Genomic DNA, 23,921 nt, shown 5'->3' with positions numbered 1-23,921 from the left:
CAACTCAAGTGGCAGACATTTGACATTTGGCACCAGTTGCGGTCGACTTGGCCACAACACAAACCCAAAAGTCCCTTTCTTTTAATTGGCTTTTCTGTTTCAGGTGACGGGCGAGCTGCCAGCAGAAACAAATCCTCTTGATCCTTACAAAGCTGCAAAACATGAAGGGAAATGGCCGGTCTCAGTTTTTTTCCCTGATGGGGCCCACGGTGCAGTTTATAATAAAAAAATCTGCATCTCCAAACCCCACAACACGTTGCCTCTACCTCTCTGCACATCAACAAATACACATCAGATGTCTATTTCCCCTCCACCTGGCAAAACAGCAGCCACTTCCATCATCCGGCGCGTGTGAAATTTCACACTCATTTTTCACAACACATCTTTTAATATGCACGGCTCCCCTCTTTCCCTTCCTCTCCCCCTCCCGCATATGAAATCCTTCCATTCTTGGCTGCCAACAACAAAAAGATGCAGCCAATCATCTCCAAGCGATGGCAGTCACAATTTTCTGTGAACAATTTGCTCCCTTAAGAGGAAAATTGCTTTCAATATAAGCTCCCTTTGAAAGACAACAACAATAAAAAGATACAACTGTAATGCCGTTGCCTCTGTCAGCACTTGGCTGGGACAGCTTCAGCGGGAACGTATGACTGGGGGATGAGGTGCTTACAAGTCAGCCTTGTAATATCAGCATCTGTGTGAGACAGTCCTGGCAAATGAATCCCACTTTGAACATAACAGCTTGGCATCACATGAAAATTACTGCCATGAGCAGGAGTTGTCAGATATGCTCTTGCCATTGTGATGGTGAATTGTCATTTATTATATGTTGTGCCTGGCTCTGTCAGCTCCTGTTGACTGTGCGTATTGATTTGCAGGAGCAGAGGGGTACAGAGGTCACTTTGATCAACACTCTGCAACACACGGGAATCACAGCGAGCTGACATTCCATTACCTGAGACAAAAGGGACACAAAACAAAGAATATGTTAAGGAACGCTGGACTTCAATACGGCAATATGACTATAATTAACAGAGAAATGGATGGCTCATGTCGAGATGGCTAGAGGCCGCTTGCTCCCGGAGGCTATTGTGCGCCGGAGACAAGTGCACTGTCTCCTTGATATTACATGCTTGATCTTTTGACTCTACCGCTCTCCTCGCGGCCTTGTTGTATTTCCTGAGCTTCTTCAAATCAAATATGGTCCTCTCAGGTGCTTTAAAATCACCTGGCAGACCGAGCAAGGCAGTGATTGCACCCATATAGATACAGACAAAAAAAAAAAAAACTGTTTTCATTTATTTGTATTTCACTTTGAGCAATACCTAAGAAAGATTTATACTGTCGGTCTGAAGGAAATCTTTGGTTTTTCTATGGTTGTTGTTCTATGATAGCCTGCTTTGCTGTTTTGAAATCAACACAAAAAGATTTCTTCTGACTTCTAAACACTGACTTTCTACCAGTGCGATGGGAAAATGCAGTGCGGCAACATGGTAAAAAAAAATTATATGTATATATTCATGACAATTATGCACACTGGGTCCGGTGACGTGTTCCATTTTTGTCCCCGTCCCAATCCCTCCATTTGTGGAAACATTAGTAAATGCACGTCATGATTTCCATGATAAGCTCCCCCTGGTCCCCGAAAGCCCCTTAGCGTCACCAACATATAATGTAATCAACCCAATAACCCTGTACGAATGTTCTGCAGCGATGTGCATACGTTAATAAGAACCTATGAAATCAATTTTATACATTTCCGTACAGATTTTTGGACGAAAATCCACAGTAACAATGCAGTTCTTCCATTATTACATTTTTCAAATACACAGAAAAGACTTATTTTTGTACTTATTTATTACTTATAGTTTTAAATGTAATATACACACAAAATAAAATGAATATTCAACAAAGAAATTAAGATATATCCTTCACTAGCATACTAGTTTATATTATGTGTATCTTGCACAGATAACGTCCCTGACAGGATAAAGCATTGTTCTTTAACTTGCTCTTGAGATTTTCAGGCTTCTGCACATTAATAAACATGTGTATCCTTAATAAAACCATTCCAAACCCATTGTACTAGTAAGAAAACTGCATGTTTGTTCATCTGAAATCCTAATAAAAAGACCATCTTGAGCAATGGGCCTACTGATCTGACAGCAGCAATATGCTTTTATTTATTAGCAAGCTGTTGGCAATAATTAGGCGCACAGCCGTGAGCGTAGGTGTTTACTTTGACTGCATAGTTGCAGGTGAAACGCGTGTCTCAGTGCTGTGCTTTGAGCGAGGGGCTGGTTGACTGGCGTTATTGCGTGGGCTGGCCCTGCTGCTGTCTGTCGTGCCTGTCAAAGTCATGAGAGGATCACTTTATCATCGTTTGTCTGCCGTGTCTGACGCTATTGAGTAGGAGGGAGCCCTTAGGGAAATGGGGGCTGGCTGCTGTATTTGCTGTATGCTCCGTTTTTTACTTAGTTGCTAGCTTGGCTTTATCAGGATTGTTGTTCCTGCCTGTCAAATTGCTTGGTAAGGTTTGTTATACGGCTCCAGAAACCAGCAGGCTGGCCTCATGTGGTATTATTCAGTATGACGGCTTGTCAAGGCCTCAGTGGCACTTAAACAAAGCTGCTCTGTGAGGCCTGGCTGCATTTACACGCCATCACAGAGATCAAAGATATGATCACAGATCATTTATTGCTCAGAGACTGGGTGTATTATTGGATTTTGCACACATATTGCAGAAACAATAACTTTATATTCTTTCTGGATGACTCGGAAATAACTTCCAAATATTTGGAACGCAGATGTTTTAACAATTGATGTATAACTACAGATATGCTAATGGCTGTGTGAGGGCGTCCTTTGGCACTGTAGCACTCTGGGCTAAATGCTAATGTCAGCATGCTAACATGTACACATTTATGAGGCTAAAATGTGTCCTAGCAGATAATGGGTGCGTTTGTAAAACCAATCCAACTCTTGGAAGTAAGTTAACAAACGAGTCGTTTGTAGCCTTAGTTGAAATCACCAAAGTTACACAGTAACGCCATATTTACCCAAAAGATTTACCATTTTATCTGTAGTATAAGCCTACAACTCAACTCAAACAAATTAGCTAAACATGTCTGCTTGTCTGATGTGACATTAGCCGAATCACATTAACATTTAAACAAAACACATCTCCAATAACTTCGCTAATTTCAGCAAACTGCACTCTGAATGTATGAATCATCCAGTTGGTGCCAAATTAACCCCATGCTCATAATGAACTCCATCTTAGTTTAGCGAGTTAGCATGCTAGCATCTGTTAATCAGCACTAAACACAAACATATCTGTGCCAAGCTGGGCAATTCATACGATATATATCGTTATCGTGATATGAGACTACATGAGGCTGAATATTTAAGGCTGCATAACAGTAAGGTGATCTAATTCTCTGAACTTACCAGACTGTTCTACTTGTTCTAATGGTTGCTCTTACCTACTTAGTCATTACAGCCACATTACTGATGATTATTTACCAGAAATCCTAAGTACCAACAAACATTCCTAAAAAATTGTTGCAAGATCAAAGTACAGCCTATTTGGTCAAAAGTATTGTGATCTTTGATTTTGTCCCTCTGTCCAGTTTATGACTTCTTTTGGGAAAATTTCAAAATATTTAGGTAATTATTGTCTATTGCAATATGGCCTAAAAATATCCTGACATTATTTTAAGGTCATTCCACCCAGCCCTACGTTAAACTCATGGAGAGACCATAAGAAAGGTCAAGTGGTCACCAAAGTCCTTAGGATAGATTTTATGTGAACCGTGAACATCTGTACAAAATGTCATTATTATCATTATTGTACAGGTGGAGATATTCAGTCTGAACCAAAGTGTGTGGACTGGCCAACTGGCAGCATGGCTAAAAAATCCTGAAGTCTGTAACAACAGTTCCCTCTTCCTCAATTACCATATTTGAAAAATATCTGCAGTCTAAACAGAAAGACCAAGCAGTGACTCAGTCCCTGCTAAGACAGCGACGAACAGAGAAGCTCAGTGCATACGGCACTAACAGATGGACAAACAGCCTTGAATCCATCTCAGCTTCTGAAACTCCATAACAAGGCCAGAGCCAGTCTCTCTCCCCATCACCAGCAGATGATATTAGCGGCGCCCACCATATGAAAACATGACACAACATTGGGAGCTCATTAGCGCAACACGATGATTGCCGAGAAGCAAATTACATGGGCTTTGAGCCTGAGCACAGGAAATCACACTATTATTCCAACGCATTACACTCAAGTGAAACTGATGTAGCTTCCTGTGAAACTGAATAGTCATGCTGCGGCCCAGTGGAATGAGGTTAATGAGTTCTGACTGGTATTAACATTAACGGGCCATGTCGGCTGAAACAGACCGGTTTGCATGACTCAGGCAAAACTTCAGCCTGTTTATGAAAGATTATCACGAGCGGCTCGGTGGGGTATTATGCACTAAACAGGCCGTGTGTTAGATGGACGATATGGATGATTCAGTGTCAGTTAACACATGTGCCACTGCCAGGAACCCAACATGCCAGCTGGCTCTGCGGGTTCTTTGTAATCGTTCATCTACATGTTTGAAACAAGTGCAGTGTTTTCTAATGAACAGCAAGGAAAATAAGTTCCTTCTCTAACGCAAGGAGAAGGCAGACCGTTGACAGAAAGATACCAAGCTGAATGACTGGAGAGTATCTGGTATGAAGGGAATTAGCATTAGCATAAGAAAAAGGGCCTCTGAGTGGGTCGAGGCAGGGCAAGTGTGCACCGAATATGATAAAGCTCAGTGATACAGCGTCGTCTTAAGGGTGCGAGCAGTTATCATCAGAAGTTTGAGTGGAGGAGCGTCGGCGTACATCCATCCTGGCAGAGACACCGCATGTATTACACACTGCTCCGGGGCAATCCACAATGCAAAATTGATTAATATTTGCTTTCAAAATGACACGGCTTGATGCATGGGGGCTCTCCACATGTAAATGAACACTTTAAAGGAGATGAATAGCCTCGGCGGAGGATTGTAAAGTTCAAGCAGCAGATTTGCATATTTATATTACAAGTTACTGATAATAAGCAGGGCAGGAGGAAGTAAATGCAATCCGTTTGTCAATGTACAATTCCTGCATTACAAAACTAGGTCTTATTAGCTTCTGTGAACTGATATGTTCAATTACTTGCCTCGAGAGCTGCGCTGAAGATGTATTGTACTGCGTTTTGACTTTATAATACAATTTAGATAAAGACAGAGAGACAATTGATGATTCATTTAGGATGCCACAGCAGACACGCTGAGAGAAAATTAATCTCATCTCAGCAGCATTATGTTATTTCTCACAAAAGGTGTCTAAAAAAAAAAAAAAGTATGAATTGAATTTCACAATATTCAAAACAAATCATGATGGTGCTTTAGCTTGTTCCTTTGTTGTAGCTTAAGATTTGATCCTGATGCAAAATCCTTACAGCAGTCCAACCTGACCAGCTACTGTGACTGTATTTATGTTAAAAGGCTTTTCCCTGCAGTCTTCACTTTCTCTTTGAGTGCCACAGTTCGCCTTCAGCACGGATTTCCTGTTCCTGAAGAGAGATACAAAGACTGGACACCACTAGAAAGACAAGCTGCCATTATGTATGTGAGGTGAAAAAAATAGGGAGGTTTTGGGGTCCAGGATGATGTCACTCTCTCCCTTCAGCAAAGCATTATTCCAGCGTTTCCAGCCCTCTGTTGTCTCTGCTTTGTGAGAGTGTTGCTACAGACTGCAGCTAAGAACATCACCGACTGTCTGCTGGGTTGGTTAAGATTCAGACAAAGTAAAAAAAAATAAAATCATGTTCATCTCAATTATGGGCTTAATACGAGACCTACAACTATGATAACAACCATCAGAGTATTTGTAATAGTACTGTACAACTAGTGCTACAAAATGGTAAAAATCCAAATCATTCATATTGTGACTATCAACTGGGCTGCAAAACATTAAAGCAAGGAAAAACCTATCCTGCGTGTTCATTTAAAAACAAAAATAACCAACACACCCTCATGCATAAATGGGTCGATTGCCATCATAAGATAGAAGAAGAAAACTACTTAGTTAGTTCTTAGTTCTAAAACTATTTGGTTGGGTTTAGGCAAAACAACTTCTTGTTTGGGTTTAGGCACTAAAACTGTCTGGTTGGGTTTACGCAAAACAAAAGTATTGCTTAAAGTGAAACTCTTGCCAAAAAGCAACCGAGGCTATATTTGTGATTAAATATGAATCAAACCTTCGTGTAAATGCATCATTACGACGAAAGAGGCACTTTTAAGATTTACCGTAGTTTCGTTTTTGGGCAAGCTAATTTTCAATGGGGTGCTGGTGCAATCTTATGCTAGAATCAAAATCGCTATTTATAAAACACTAAGAAGGCTCGACACAACATAAAACTTTGCTCGTAGTATCACCAGAGTGTTGTGTTGAGTTTCATGTTGTGTCGAGCTTTCTTAGTGTTTTAAAAATAGAGATTTTGATGCTAGGGTGCCAGTGCACCATGCACTCCATTAAAAATTAGCTTGCCCGAAAATTTAACTACGGTAAATCTTAAAAGTGCCTCTTTCGTCTTAATTATGCTTTTACATGAAGGTTTCATGGTTTCACTTTAAGTTTAGGCAGGTTAGGGTTATGGGGTTAAGTTTTTTTTTTTTTTTTGCTATATTAGTGGTGCTTGGTCTAGCTGTTAGTTGGACTGAAATTCAATTTTGCTTCTACATTCATGGTCCTCAGAGGATGAATCCAAAATCATCAATCCATCGCCATGAGGTTGTTCTTTTTGTTTTCCAGTGAACTATCTATTAAACAACTTTCCATTGGACTGATGGACTTAACACCATCCACCAAATGTGTTGGATTCAACAAGCCCCAAGCCTCAGAAAGCTGCTAGCATGGCTGTAGAGTCTTGTAAATGGCATGAAAAGCTGCTTGGAATATTTTCTCACTCAACAACCACCACTGAAGTGCCATTAGGCAAAGCACTGAGCCCCAGTGGTTCCAATTAAGGTACTCAATTAATCTAAAATATAAGGAAGGTAGAGTCCTCATCTTCATAACGAGTTCTCAGCTAAATTTTATGCTCTAATAGGAATTCAAAAACCTGTTAGTGACTCAGAGCTTTGTGGTCCTTCATGCAGATATAAAAGTACTATAATAGCTGCTATCAGATACCAGATAGATTTCAATAGCTGGTGTGATATGAGGGATTGGAGAGAACATATGTTGCATGAAGCCACTGGATGAGAAAGACGATACGGCCAAAACAAAACACAATATATGAGTAATCTAATATGTGCCATATGTTGACCATACATATAGGACCTCCTCTCTTTACCGAAGTGAAAAATGAAATCAAATATCACAAACGAGAAGAGCCCATTAAATTAAGATAATAGGGCCTAACCGTAGTGTAACACACACCGTCCTTTGAATGGGACATTTTTGTGTTTGGCTGACACTCAATATCTCAAGTTGTTTTATCCCCCCCTCCTCTTTTTCATCAGGTGAATTGCCTCTGCTGAGCTCCTTAACAAGTCATTATAGCGCGGTGCTTGTAGAGCGCCGAGCCAGGACTCCAGGTGTTAAAACGCACTTGGCCGTGTTAGCCGGCCCGACCAGCAGGAGAGTCAGCCAGCCGGACTGCTCCTCCTCCACCTCCTCCACCTCCTCCACCTCCTCACACTGTGTGCCTCAGAGAGACACACGCACAAAACAACACACAGTTCATTTACTGTTTGATAGTGAACCATCAGGGGAAGACATTGATTTATCACATTAATTCCCTCTTTACTACCAAATTAATGTGAAGTCTAAACTAGGTCCTTAGAAAAGTATGTGTAATAATAAAAACAAGAGCACAAACACAACTGTATGTTCTGAAGTGGGAGGCCTGCGCTCACTGAGAGGGCTTATTACAATATTAAAGGTGCACTATGCAGTTTTGGGAAGACACTTTAGATAAGGATCATGATAAAGATTATGACTAAATAATGATGATTTCTTCCTTTTTTGTGACTGAATAAACTGAATTAACAAATTAAAGGATGACACAATTTCATACTGTTTTACTTTGTATTTGGCGGACCCCGCCACCTTTCTAGCTGTTCTGGGGACCTTATAGAACAACTAAATATTTCTGTTTGTCCATTTACCTCATTTATATCATAAATGTTAAAATTCTACTTCCAAAACTACGTAGTGCCCCTTTAAACATGTTTCCTACTAACCCACTCCGCAGACATTCAGTCAAGTGCTCCACTTAGCGGCCCACACACTCTCTCAGCATCTAATAAGAATGTTAGTTTAGCTAATTAATTGGACATAAAAATTCTAACGGCAGACAGATGCAGATTTAATTTAATTTGGTCAGAATTGCTGCGACTGTTGGAGGAATGAAACGTTGTTGTTGTTACATTTATGAAGCCGATGTTGAGGACAGGCTAGCCGCACAGGCCTTCTGCTGTGGCCGAGGCCGTAAATCTCCATCATTTTAACAAGAAGAGACAGCAACCAATTTGTGAGATTTATGTTTTTATTCCCTCTCAAATATGAATGAAGAACGGACATATCTGTGAAGCAACGATGATAACGCCAAATCTAATCAGAGTGGAAAATGAATTTTAACGGGCTTGTCGTTACAATTTAAGTCTCATAAGGAGCTTTCCCCTTTCTGTCACGTTAATTCAATTCCCGATCACGATGATCTCCACAGAAACTTCTGAACCATAAAGACGGGCTTTGAGGGCAAGCATCGCATGTTTGAGAGGGAGAGATATGTCCTGTAATTGAATAATAAACTATGTCTAAATCGCATTATAGACATTCAGGGTAATTGAATTAGGGGAAAAATGCAAGTGAACCACATAATAATAACACATAAAGAAATGGATTGAGAACAGTGTGCCGCTCATTGATGGGACAGGAAGGGTCTGTGCTGTAGTTCCCTGAATGTGCCACTTTGAGCTCGCCTTGTCTACAATAGAGGTTTCATAGCCCGGCGAGTGAGTATGGACAAGCTCCCCCGCACATGCATGCAAACATAAGCCACACTTGAAGTAAAAACAGGGAAAATTAAGTGTCAACTTCAGGTTCTGCATGTGAAAGTTCCCTCACAGCCTCTGATTCCAGCTCAAGCTAATATTATTACAAAACAATCTGTAACACGTGTATTTTTAAGAATCAGAAAATGCTAAAGTAGATGAAAGACCTCATTATCTAAATACATCTCTCATGACGAGGAAAAAAGACAAGAGGAAGTGTTGTTTCCAGTGTTGTTAATGTATTGAGGTGGAAGAAAATGTGAGGTGTCCAATCCCATCATTACACTTGGGAAGCTCATATAAATGTGGTGGAAATAAATCAATGAGGGAATGCACCAACTTAGATTTCAGCGGAGCTATTAATTTACTCGAGTCGAGCAAAGTGAAGTGTGAGGGTATTTTCACACCTACTGCAGGAGAGGTGGAAATGTTACCATGCGGCCTTCAGAGCTAACAGTGCTAACGCGGATCTACTGTATTAACTTCACGGATATTGGATGGTCTCTTTTGTTAAAGGAACAGTTCACCCGGAAATCAAAAATACACATTATCCCTCTTATCTGTAGTGCTTTTTATGCATTTTAGACTGTTTTGGTGTGAGTTGCCCAGTTTTTGATATTGTCATCGAGATGTCTGGCATCTCTCAAATATAACGGAACTAGTTTGCACTCAGCTTTTGGGATTTAAAGTGCCGAAAACAACCTTGTTGTGAGCATGTAGGAACTATTTTCTTTCTACTGAACTACTCCAACCATATCATCATACATTAGGAAGCATGCAGCCACTCACGGCATGACGGGGCGGGACGCACACATTAATGGTGTCCTGCTCGGCTGAGCTTTGTCGTTAGCTCGCTTACTTAGCTTAGTTAGCTAGCCACTCGTCCTTGAGTAGATGCACGCTTCATTCTGCACGGTGGATGTAGTTTGGTAGAAAAAGTAGTACCTGACATAACTTCTCAAGGTCTGGATTATCTTGAGTAACCAGGTCATGATTTCTGAATGAATCTGTTGAGTTTTTCAAATGTGTTTTTTCCCAGTAACTCACACCAAAACAATCCAGGTAGATAAATAACACTACAGGTAAGTGGCAAAATATGTAGTTTTTATTTAGTAGTTTTGTCTCTTTTATGTTTAAAAGCTGAGAATATTATATTTCGGAAATTACCCTGATGATTGGGACCTTATCTCATGCATGCACCATCTCACTACTTACCTACACACACACACACACACACACACACACACACATATTGTTTACTACCACATGCACTTTCACCTCGTCACCACAGACACACCATTTTTCCCACTGGGGGAATTAACCGTGACGACCCGGAAGAGTGAATACCTCAGCTCAGCTCACCCGGCATGCCTTGTCGTGCATGGCGTAATCTGATAATATCAATCATAATTGTGTTAGATGTAATCCATCTGACTTTCAGTTTGTCGGGGTCAGGGTAGGAAGCAAGGCCCCACTTGCCATCAATTATCAGACATAAGAGAGTGGTGGATGGAGCTCTCCTCTATAAATAATATGGTGGGGCCGCGGCGCTGCCGATCGATGCTGTACAGTTCCACTGTCATGGCTTTAATGGCAGCTGGCTTTCTTGGCTGTGCGGATCAATAGCGTGTCTCCTCAGGGCTCAGTCTGGGTCCAGGTCACGCCTGGTGACGGGGACGCAAATGACACCTCTGTTGTGATTGGAAAAATGCAAGGCTTTTGGGTTATTTAGTCCCACTTCTGGGTGCTCGGCCGTTTTCCCAGCGCCTGCAAGAAACACCTGTTGAGATGAGTCGGATCATCTCTGATTACCTGCTTCTACAGCAGAACATTCAGAAACAAGGCATTTTTTAAATCCTTTTCAAAGTAAAATCCAGTTTTATGTGCATTTTGCAAGAGCACCTTCAGTCACTGATGAATTGAAATCTCTTTTTTTTATTTGACCGACGTTTATCACACAGGCAGGCAAACACTGCAGGTGCTGAGCAAAGTACAGCACAAGGTCACAAGACAGAAATGCTGCATATTTATCTATATTTTTTCAGACAAAACCTTCGCCACAGATTTTTTATTCCCCGTGTTCCCAGGGTGTGTAAACAAGGAGTGAGCCCTTTAAATTCCAAACAGGCTGGTTTGAAGTGATGTCTAATTGAAAAACATGAAGAGGCACAGCTGCTCAGTCTGAATGTCAATGGAAGCAAGAATGACAGACAGCACAGCAGGCAACCAGGCCAAGATTGCTTGGCCAAGACTTACGAGACACATAAACAAACACACACAAACCGAGTTAACATGGAGACACAGACACAAAGCCAAAGTAGGTGGTATCAACTGTGGGGGGGGGGGAAAGGAGCAACAGACAAATAAAACCAAGAAGCTAGGGGAGATGGGCTAAAGTGTTCTGTCTTCAAAGGAACAACGAGGAGAGAGGTTAAAAAACCTGACCCGTGAAAAGCGAGATGTTTATCATAAGGACATAATGTTGGTTGCGTGTAAAATCCTGAAACCATTAATCAATTTCCGCTGCACACACACAGACTTCTGAAGTGTTTCTCCTTGAAAGAAAAACAGGAATATCTCATCAGCATGAGGCTAAAATATGATATTTAGCCGGAGGAAAACATGTTCTCAGATGTCAGTGTCACATGTTAAAATGCTGCAACAACATCGCCAGGGTGGACAGATAGACGGGAGATAGCAGTGTCACAGAAAGGCCACGGAGCTGACACGAAACTGCGTCCTTGTCCATCTTTATGGGGGAAGTGGCCTCACTGTAAGAGATAAACTGCATCTGTAATTAACAGAGACATGGGTCAGTGGGCACCCGAGGCCTCTTTTGCCAACTTGTGCCTTTGTGCTGTTCATCTCATGTTCTAAAATACAGACATTTTCTGTTTCATTCTGGCAAAAAAACAAACAGTGAGTGAATCAGCCTGTGGAGGAGCACTCAGGGTGGGGAGGAGTGTGTCTGACTTTGATGTTAACACCACTTTTTGCTGTTCAAGTGTCCCACACACCTTTTGTTCTCCAGCAGTTAAGATGCTTTGACAAAATAGCAATATAGAGCTGCTTCACACTCACTACAGCTCCTGGATCAGTTTCATAACAAAGGAGTTGCGCTGTTGAAGAGGGGACAAAGTCAACGGATGCTCAAAGTTCAGCTTCTACTCTGTCGATGGTCCGTGTTGTGTAGACGTGACATGTGGTAAGACTTCCTCGACTGATTGCTTTTTCAGTGATATAACACTTGGAACAAACTAAAAGGTTGACACTGTTCACAGTGGACGGCCTGCATCAAAGAGAAACATGCTGTAAATAGCTCTCAGGTCCTGGGCCACACGAGAAGCAAGACTCAGGCACAATTCCCCGGCTCAGGTACAATTCTAATGCACGCTTTTCCAAAAGCTTATTTCACTGAGAACATGAGGAAACTTGTGTAAAGTTTAAATCAGTAGTCCAGAGCCTGTGTTCATTGTCCGTAGACCTCTTTCCCAGAGAAGTAATTGAGTGTGGAGGGTCGCTGATCATGGAAGAGAGTGTGTTTCTGCTCTGTTGCTGCCATCGGCCACTCAGGGCCCGCGCTGCCCCTGGAACTAATGGAGCTTCCTCTGGGCCGCTTTTCCCCTCAGATGGGCACAGCTGGGGGAGATCCGCCACCCAGAGCTGGGGTTACACCCCCCCCCCTGCACCCAGCTGCCACCTCCTCCCCCCTGCTCCTGCCTCCTAGTCCTGCTGAGCTGCTGCTGGGCCTGAGCCTCCAGTCTGCTGCACAGCGCTCACTCTTAACAGGAGGGGAGGTGAGTGTGGGAGTTCCAGACGTGGGTGGACCACCGTGATGAGCACTCGTATCTGCCCTCAGAGAAGGGAGGATGCACTGCCCTGCCCGTCCCTACATAGCAGGTCCCCCCACAGAGGCCAAGAGACAGACATGCTTAAATAACACGGCCATCTAACGAGGGCAATGAAGCCGGCTATTTGTGCTGGACCAGGGGGTGGTCGGCCTTTTGATACGCCTCTGTGGAGCAGCCCTATGGGCTCGCTCAGCCCTCCACCTCTCTGACATTTTACGTGGCCTCGGAGAGAAGGCCGGGAACAAGGACCCATGTCATAAAACGTTACAACAGTGCTGTGAAGCAGACGCACGGGACTGTTTGATGTTTTCACCCTGCATTCTTTGTCAACCAAATAGACATCTTCTTTCACTTACCACCTTTACCAACCTCTAAAATTATTAGTTTGTTGTAAGAAATTATACTTAAGATAAATGCAAACAATATTCACACGCAACTGCTTTAAACCCGTCACACATCTAAAGGGCAAAGTTAGTTATCAAACATCTGCAGCGACCATCTTTCCCCACCACTACCACGAAGGACTCCCCTCCCACTTGGTGTGTGACGGATGGTGCGTGTGTGTGAGCAGGTTATAAAAAAGTGTACTTCCACACCGTGGAACTTGTAAAACATAGCGAGGGCTACACCCTCTGCAGCCACACAGCAGGATCCAATTAGGACTCTTATCTACTAATTATGTCCCTTACACATCTGCATTCCAGAATTTAAAAAAAAGCCTGCTGTCCTCTCTCTGTAACAAGCTCTCGAATTAATGAGATTGCTCTGTAATTGAACCTCTTCATGGGTCCCTTGGCAGGGAAAATACGCCAACTTAAATTTGTATTAACAGAGCATCAATCATAGCTGATCAAACGATAAACAGTGCTGATGATCACAGGGCTTGCACCTTTATGGAAATGTGCTGTCCACCTTGGAGCAGCAGCTTCTGCAGTGAGGAGGATGGAGGTGATGGTGGGGAGAGGATCACTGTTCCGGGGTGGGCCACTGTGGGGCGCTGTGCTCCAGATCACAAACTGTAATCAGACAGAGCTCACATGAATACACAAACACATCCAGTATGTACATGTTTTTGTGTGGTGGCTGTGACACACACACTCACACAAACAAGCTCATATATAGCTATGGCGATAAGTTGAGCCAGTTTTCTTTGGTTATGGGGCTTCCAGACTGAGCCTGAATACATCCGATTGTTATTTGACAGCAAACTACACACACTAACGGTGTTGTTTCCTTCTTTTATTGCCTTAATATTATGAGACCACATGTCAAACATGAAAAGTTGCTTTGTGCCGGGGGACTAATATAAGACAAGGACTTACTGGTTCACTGTGGATCAATTTCGTCTTTTTATTTTTCAGTAATTCTGCTTAAATCAACACTGCAAATTAAATAACTCTCATGTCCTTGTATAAGAATATACTGATTAGATTTTTAAAAACTACTTAATAGCCTTTTTATGCCCGATGATGTTATATTTAGCACTGAGGCTTCACATGCTAATACACGTTCTGCATGAATTTGACCTCCAGTTAAACAAAGTCACAAGTGTCAGTATGGCGAAAAACAGTAGAGTTCATTCAGTTTCCGTGAACATTTATTCCATGAATGTAGATTAAATCAAACAGGCCTTGTGTAACTTGACCTCCATGTGCCATCCAGATAGGACTGTACTGTCCACATGTTAACCAGATACAAAACAACATGAGGTCGCATCAGACTTTGAATATTCCAGTAAACTCTGACAGTGACCACAAATATAAAAACTGTGCCATTTATGTTATAATTTATGTGGAAAAGTCTGTTGTCTCTCACAGATTTGCAGATATGTTTGTATCCTACTGACTGTAATCACACTGACTTTAAATGAGTGAAACAGCAGAACAAGTTTCACTGTCTGAATTTTTATGCCTAACAAGACAAACTCTCCTTGTTTTCGTAACTGAATAAACAAACGAGGACGACACCATTTCATACTGTTTAACATTGTTTATATGTGGCGGACCCTGCCACCTCTCTAGCAGTGTTCTGGGGACCTTATTTCCCTCTGAGAACAGCTTGTTTATTCAGTTACAGAAAAAAATAAATACTTCTGAGTTTGTGATAAAATTCTGAGTCTGACTTTCTTCTCCAGAGCCAAATAGTGTCCCGTTAATTTATTGATTTCTGTGTCTTTCTAACCGTAAAACTATTGTGATGCTTACAAAGACTCTCTGCTTACCCAGGCAAACTTGGCAATTTCAAGATTTTCTTTTTTTGTGAGTACACCGTCATGCACTCAAGTGTTCTCACAGTTTAACACGTGCTTGAGACTTAAGAGAGGGAGACATGCTTATAGAGCGGAGGTTAGCGCAGGTATGTAGAGTGGAGTCCCGGCTGTTAGCGCTGGAAAAACACCATGACGAGCAGATGGAACATATTCATCACTTTGCATGACATTTAACATTACAATTTCCTTAAAACACCGTGCAAGGATATGTTACTTTGCTTTTTTATTAAGTGCAGATTTCTACAGAGTAATCAGTTCAGTCAGATAAGCGTTCCTATGCAGATCACTACATGTTTTTATTGCTTCTATCTAATTTGAAAAGTGCTGTTTGTTATAATTTTCTTTTAAGCTGCTTCTCCTTTCCTGGCAATTAATAATTGTTAATAGATGTGATCCCTGACCCGGACATTGTGTCACTGATAGTCGACCGTGTCTCACATTGTGCCTGGACAAGGAGGACAACGGATCTGGAGGTGAATGGAGGAGGCGGAGGCTTTCTGGCAAGGCTGAGCTCACTTTATTAGAATTGATTCCCGTTTTTATGTATTTTGTCACAGCTAATGCTATCGATCAGAGCCTCCGCCAGCCATGCCCCCTTTAAAACTTACACAAATTCTGTTTTTGTGTGTGCCGTTTAGCCTCAAAAGTGCCTGACGTGCTTTTAGAGGCATTAATCATCCCTTGGAAGAGGATTGTGCTCCTCTTACAAACAGAGCATGGAGGAAGTTTTAAAGAAAGCTTTGATGGACCGCGTGTGCTTTGGTTATTTTAGTAATGGTGTGAGGATTTAAATTATGAGCTGTCCAAAGGAAAGCTGTGCAAATAATTTCAGACTGCCATACAAAACAGTGATCATAACAATAGGATTTTTTTTGTTTTTTAACATTTGTGACTTCTGTAAAATATTAGTTTAATTGTCTCATCATCTGTGGTTGTTTTGGCACACAGGCGGCTAAGATACCGGGCTTACTCTGAGATAAAAAAAAACGGAGGAATTAAAGGAAAGCATTTAAGATCCCTGGCTCGCACTGGTGTCAGCCCTCCTCTCCTCCCCTTGGCCGAGCATGTTGACAGTACAGCGCGGTTCACATGTCCCCCTCCATCTCAAACAGGATCCCCACTGAGGAGAAGAATAGCTATTAGCATGCTAAAGGTAGCACTAATGCGAGACCATCTTTGAACCCCCTCTGAACCAATCAGCCCATTACTAGACTTGGTAATAGGCAGATTGGGCTCAGTGTTTGTGCAGGATAATCGAGCATGTGGGGTTTAGTGAGCAGAGTTTTGGGGGCTAACTTGTGTTAAACTGAGGGTCAGAGAGTCAGTCAGCAGGAGGTGAGCGGGAGCCTCGCGTGAAGCCATATTAAGGGCAATTATTTACTAAAAGAAGAACGTATTCAATGTCTAGACAACATGCACTGATTTTTAACTTCCCATTTCATGATGTTTATGAGCTTTAAGACACATTATGATGATGAGAAAGTGATACATGAAATTTGATAAGTTTAATAGATGATGGGACGGAGGAGATTAAGATGTAGTGAGGCGTTGTGTTGAAAGGATAAATAGTTATATGATACATTTAGTCTGAGCTAGGGCTGAGAATGTAGTAGTTTTACGTAGTATGAAGAACTATTTTCATTGTGGGTGAATCTGTTAGTCATTTTTAACCACTTATTGATTAGAAAAAGATCTTTTACAGCACATTCGCACAGGTTTGGGTGCTCCGTCATAATCTGCACACAGAGCAGCAACCAACCCGGCATCAACCTGCAGAGGTGAGCAGATAAAAACAAACAGTCTGTACACAGAAAGTACTGACAGCTGCTGATTCAGAGCACAGACAGGATGAACATCCACCGACTGATGAAAGTTTTGATGCGTCAGCAGCCACTATTCTCCGTCATATGGATCGCACTGTTATATTATCCGGCTCCATTGTTTTTAGATTAACTAGTAGAAATGATGGTGCATCTTTGAGTTGTTCATTCTTAATATTAACATACCTGAGTGCATGTAATTATCAAATCAAACCAAATCAAATCAAATCAAGTGATCATTGTGATCATGTGCATGCACATAATTGGGGAAACTCCACTCTGAAAATTGACCCCATGTACATGTACTAAATGTACTGCATTGTTCTATATTGGGGACCACAAAAACAAACATAAATAAATTAATCATGATGACCTTCCATTAAAGGAAAATCAGTTTAACAAAAAATAAACAAACAATGCCTTGACAACAGGAAGTAGATATTTAAGACTTCACTGTGAGTGGATGTTTTATACAACAACACAATTCTTACATTCTGGATAGATTCTACTCCCTGTGATGGAAAATGATATTTTAGAGTGAAAATAAGCCCAAAACTAGGTAAAAAAAAAAAAATCTTTTCAGATTCATGTGCTCTGGAGTTGACATGGTCTGAGTGTCCCGTGTGACACCAGAGCTGCGGATCAGAGTGTGTGTGCTGAGACGGGCTTGAGCGTTCCTCATCAGCTTATGGTAATGTTGTGAACAGTGTGACTGCTCCAATAGAAAGCCAGCTGACAGCCAGTGACATGGCCCGCCCGTCACCTGACACCTGCCAATAGAGGGGGGAGGGCCACACACACACACACACCCACACACACACTAACACATATATAAACACACGCACACATACACACACCTGATAATCATTGAATTATACACAGCGCGCCTCTTTCACTAACCTCTCCTCTCCCGGGACCCAGCTGTTCATGAAATACCTCCCAGTAAGACAGTGGGGATGGAGGATGGAGGAAGAGGGGCAGCTGGGGGAGGCTGGAGGGAGGGGTGGAGAGGAGGAGGAGGAGGAGGAGGTGGAGAAAAGGCAAAGAAGGAAAAAAACCTCACGCCTCACTGGCTCCCAATACAATGCACATTTTTAAGAGAGCCAAAGTGAAAAGATACAATTTCACTCAATGAGGCGGGCTGCAAAGGCAGGCACAAAGGAGACAAGATAGTGCAATCTAGAGGTCACTGACACTGCCTCTGCTGTAATTACTACACTTCCTTTAATACTTCTGCAATGCAACTGCTCTCCCACCCCCAACACACACACACACACACACACACACACACACACACACACACACACACACACACACACACACACACCTCTCCCAGACCAACATGAGCATATAAGAGAACAAGTGTTCACTGTTACAGCTGCATTGTGTGAGCTCTCTGAGGGTTTTATTGTGCTGATCTTGTTGATATTAGATGACAAAGAGCAGGTTTGTGACCCTTCACCCAAACCTCTGGATCATGCTAGGAAACATTTCTTATCGTCGTTTCTCACTCCGCTGACTGTCAATAGGGGAATAAGATACATCATAATACCGGCTCTTTGGATTCTGGTGGCATTGAACCCCCAGGTCACACAGTGTTGATCAAGAGTATCACAGCTGAAATAGGTAAACTGAACCTGAACACACACTAACACAAATGGACATAAAAGCTATTGCAGACCTATGGGTTCGGTCTGGTCTCCACTGGCACTTTAAAGTCTATTATTTGGCCTCATTCTGTGTTTGTTCAAAGTATAGGTCTACTGAAACTTTCCCGTAAAGTACAGGGTTACAAGCCAGATTATCATGGAACAGTTTTCAATTGCGATGCAGGCTCAGATTAGCAATTTTCAAAAAAACGGGAAAGTAATGGTCCAAAATCCGAAGGGATTCATTCTGTTCGCACAAAACTTGACACTTTATCATTTTTCAAATCAAAGTTCTGTCCCACAAGAGGAATTCAAGGAGGCGAGGCGCAAATGCATCACATGAAAAAAGGCAGCGTATTTGTCTTAGGTTAAGTTTTGATGTGTGTGCTTGTGTTGCTGTTTTAAAGGATTGCGAGCTGGGTGAAGGAAAAGGCTGCAGTCAACAAAAGGCATTATATAGCGTGCCCAGCCAACCACTTAAGATATCTTTGAAGATGAATCAATCACTATATTATAGTGAAAGTCCACAAGGTGCCTGGCTCATGATCGAACACTGCGTCTGCACTTCATAGCAGCCTACAGGGCATTGATGCTCTGATTGATCGCGGAATGGAAGTGACTGGAAAGAAGAAAAGGATTACGCTTGTCAAACGCAGTCAATACGCCAGGCCGGTGGTCAAATGTTTGCAGTAAATCTCAAATAGTGTCTGCAAAGCTAAAAAGGAAAAACAGGCCAAAAAAAAAAAGGAAAAAAAAAAAAGAAATTCATTTGCTCAGAGGACCATCCTCTTGCATCCCCACTCAAACTGACAGGCCTGCAAATATGCGCTGGGATGAGTAGCCTAAGGCTTTAGGAGATTAGCAATGCTTTAAACATCAAAACAGCCCTTTCTATTATCTCAAGAGGGACCTGCCATCTAAAACTGAACAGATTCAGCTCAGACCAAAGAATATACCGCTTCATACACAATCAATGTGCATTATTGTTTCACTTCTGCAAGATGGTGATTTCAAACTTTTCCTGGTTCTCTGTCTTACACCGCGGGTTCAATGCGCGTCTCTTGACAGTGCTGGTATTAAGTGCTGCCTCATTTGAAGAAATTATACGCACAAGTCAAAGCATCAAATCCCTGCGTTGGCATGAGGATATTGCAAACAGGTAACAATGATATCTACGCATCGACCGAAGCTCAGCGGGGCTGCTGCTGCCGGGCTTAGTGTATTCAATGCACCAATCGCCCGAGTGTTATTTACAGAGGGTTTTTCTTTTATGGAAAAATCAAGACGTGATTGATTCAGGTTAATGTGACTGCAAGCCAGCACCAAGCAGTATTCAGTGCTCAGGTTAACAGAAAACACTAACTTCCATAAAGTGCTATGGAGATAAATCACTGTTATCCTGACAGCGGTGACAGCAGTTTAAGCAGCGGCAATCATCAGAAGCACCTCGGGAGCCCCTGCGCTGCATTTTGCAAAATGTCATGGGGGGGTTGATGGAAGGGGAGGAGACGGGTGGGCTGGCAGAGAGACTGGGGCTGGGAGGGGAAAAAAAGGGGGGAGCACTGGGAGAGATGGTCATATCAACCACCCATCAGTGTGCAGGTGCTCTACATAAACATCCCAGAGCAGTAAGCAAATTCTGTTGACGAATAAAGGTAATAAAACAGAGAGGGGTTGGAGGGGCGACCGCTCCCCGGTGTATTCCCCCTCGCACTGCGCGCTCACTCACTCACTCAACCAGCTCACCCGAGTGAGATTATGGTGTTTGCTTTTATCTGTCAGAGATCAATATTTCAAACGTCCGATAAAAGAGGAAATTGAACTGGGAATAGACTGAAGTGCTGTAAAAGTACAAAGCACAATTATCAAAAAGCACTTAAACTGCCTAATAGGATACACATATTAAAAATGCTCAAATGGATGTCTCACAGCCATAATGAGAGCCGATTCTGGTGTCCCGTCCCCCGCCAGCCACGCCGCCGTCTTTTGATCACAACACAGTGCCCTTCTGGACGCAGCCACAGTGGTCAATGCACTCTGGTTAGTATATGGACCCCTGGAGGCTGCGCTCAATGTGTTTTAACATGCCGCTATTAGGTGTGAATGACTCTTTCGGCCTTTATGGGAAGTGCATTACGGATTTAAACTTTGAGCGAGAGTGCTAACAGTGAGGATACAAGGACATGTGAGAGGCCGTTAGAAACAAACAGAAGACGAGGTGAGTCCATAAGCCGCTTTTGTTAGAGGAAGGTCACTCCACCGCCAACAACTTTACTTCATGACATTATCACAATGGAGAATTTGACTGTTATGTTTCTGAGCAGCAGAAGAGTATAACTCAATGGGCACTAGCACATTACAATGGCGTAGGTTCAATTCTTCCTGTGACAACCTTGGTGAAAATGTACACATTCGTACTACATCCAATCTTTCCCTCTATTTAGCTCCTAACCCTTGGAGTGGTTTCATAGCACACTTCTATTGTACATATTGTTGGATTTGTAAGAATGTAACATTTAGGCATGCACGATATGAGGAAAATCCGCAATGTGCAATTACACTGTTCAATATTGTGATGACGATATAACTTGCGATAAATAAACAAATATTGAAGTTTGCATATTATTAACTATACAGTAAATGATGGCTAACGTTAGTCTCGAATTGTTTCGTGTAGGTCTTTATGGTTGTATTGCAGGCGGTGATGGAGGTTGGTTGTGTTTCCTCTAGAAGTTGCAACAACTGCTTGGCATGTTTCAACAGGTAAGCTGACTGTGTGTACCTGTGTTTGTAAGATGTCGTCTCTACCGAATCCAACGGAAGTCCATATAGCAGAAGTGCTGTTTCTTTTCACCACAAGGTCTTCGTCGACCACATTTTCATGACTTTTCTCTCCTCCTTCAGCCATCATAACCTGGCAATCAACACCAAACTGATGCTGATTTATTTTGTCAGGGTAGCTAATGGCTAGCTGGGGCTTCATCTCATTGGCCCTTGTATCCAGGGCTCTGTCTGATAGGCTAAATGTTGGCATGCTCAAGGTGCATGCATGGCGCATGTAAACAAAATGATTTTTCTTATTCATTGCGTGTCAGGCAGTTTTTTGCGATGTGTTTATTGCACATGTTCATATCGGGATGACGATGAAAATTTGATTTATCGAGCAGCCCTAGTAATATTTGTTGATTTAGATTGTACTGCAACATGCTTTAGTAAATAAAACAAATTAATTCAATCTTAATCTATTTATCCATTTTGTATGGCGGCCCAGAGATGCTAAACAATTCAGAAACTGACTTCAAAATAGTTTTTCCTGTCTTGTCCTGGATTTTTATTTACAATAAGAGCAAGACGTGTGTTGAAAAATGAAATCCGGATTGAAGATAGAAAGAAAAAGTTCAAAGTCATATGAAACTAGAATGGCACTCAGCAGTGTACCTCCACCAAGGCTCAACACTCCCCTTCTGTACTCAGTCAGACAGATACCAGCCACCTACATAAGCCTGATATTTCTTGGCAAGATCCACGCATTATTCCCTAAAAACGTGCTACCTTGCAATGTTAAAGAAAAAGTGGGAAACATTCCAACCAACCAACAATCAGACATGGGTGAAAACAGAACCTCCTTGGTGAAGGTAATTAAATAAATACACAAAAAACTTCATGAACTTCCCTGAGGCAACAGTAAGATCTCTAAAGACCATCAACAAAGAAACCAGCCGGCGGTTACACTTACAAGAATGACGAGATGTTCACTCTGGTTAATCACATGTATTATTCTCTGTTTAAAAATGTGAATACTGTTCAGTTTCGAATCGCTGAGTTTCTATGTGCATACTTGAACTTAATTATCATATACTGAGGCTCTTACTATGCTAGTCTCCATACTCTTTATAATATAACCAAATACAAAACAAAAAAAGTAACCACATACAAAATCCCATAAACATGTTACTCTCTGTAGTGATCTAAATCCTCTGTTACAAGTTAGCCTACTTCTGCTGTTTCTACCAGATACCAGATAACATCTCTCTTTTACAGGCTTTACAGGTAAAATCATTCAGTGTAATAATCTCTCTCAAACAAAATAACAATAAAGCATTTTAACACTCTTGTATGGACTCATCATGAAATAAACAACAACCTTACACCCAAATAACTTTGAGGACATAGCATGGCTTTAACACAGGCTATAGCATTAGCAAGCTATCAACGCTTAGCAATTCACTACACTTGCACACAATAGCTCTTTAATCTGCTCAACACTGGCACATAGCTAAACTACTTTTCAAAAAAACAACTTGTTAAGTCTGCCATGCTCTACACAGTTTATTACCAGACATAACTCTCAGATATTGACCTCAGGTTGTTCATTTCCGTGACGTTAGCTTACACCGGAAGTTAGCCGCCCGCCATCTTAATCACAGGAAGCGACGCATATTTTCTGCTACGGTCAAACTCCATATTTCTGCACGTTAGAGATGCAAATTAAGGCTTAACACAAGTTATATGTTACTCGGGCGTGTTATTAGTCAGCTTACCTGTTGAAATTTGTGAATACAGTTCAGTTCAGACGCTCAGTTTCTGCATATATTGAACTCCATTATCACGAACTGACGCTCTTATTCTACTGACGCCTAGCCAAGCACAGTGAATACCTACAGCGCCCCCTGCCGACAGCAAGGTGCATAACACACCACATTCACACACCTCTTAATGACAGAAAATTAATACTACATGCAAGTGAGTGAACATTTTTCTTTAGCTTTCACTTAAAAAAAAAAATTAGGGACTGACATAAGCAATTTGGGGGGCTGATATTTAGATATATTTTAAATAATGTAAACACACAGCCACTAACCAACCAACAATTGGACATGGATGAAAACAGAACCTCCTTGGTGAAGGTAATTAAGTAGTACAAAGAAGACATAGAGGACATTACTGGGCCAACAACTGTTTTTTAAGGTCTGACAACACTATAGTTCACTTTTGGTTATGTTTAGGGAAACATTGTGGTTTTGGTTTAACTGAAAACTTCCTAATGGTTGAGGAAGGATCCCAAGAAACGAACAGTATTCTCACATATTAAAGTCAACAGTTTGATCACCCCTTTTGTCCGCCCTTTGACAACCCCTTTTTTAGGGCACTTGCTTGAATGACCAGTTCGTTTTCCTTTAGAGAGGTTCATGAATGCACACATTTTATGACCCAGTTGCAAAGGCTAACTTCCT

The 23,921-nt window shown here is 41.9% G+C and overlaps 1 long non-coding RNA gene across 1 annotated transcript; it reads right to left on the bottom strand.

Annotated features, from left to right (window-relative positions):
• Positions 1–802: 802 nt before the first annotated feature.
• On the bottom strand, positions 803–23,359 carry LOC115580304 (uncharacterized). The gene is made up of 3 exons (XR_003983843.1): positions 23,229–23,359; positions 13,839–13,965; positions 803–958 (listed from the first exon to the last, which is right to left on the bottom strand). It is a non-coding gene; the product is annotated as an uncharacterized LOC115580304 (long non-coding RNA).
• Between the last annotated feature and the right edge of the window lie 562 nt (positions 23,360–23,921).

Source organism: Sparus aurata, chromosome 4 (assembly GCF_900880675.1).
Source record: "Sparus aurata chromosome 4, fSpaAur1.1, whole genome shotgun sequence".
In the NCBI taxonomy this organism is placed as follows: domain Eukaryota; kingdom Metazoa; phylum Chordata; class Actinopteri; order Spariformes; family Sparidae; genus Sparus; species Sparus aurata.
Note: the sequence above shows the minus strand (reverse complement) of the source record. Positions and strands in the feature narration are given on the sequence as shown.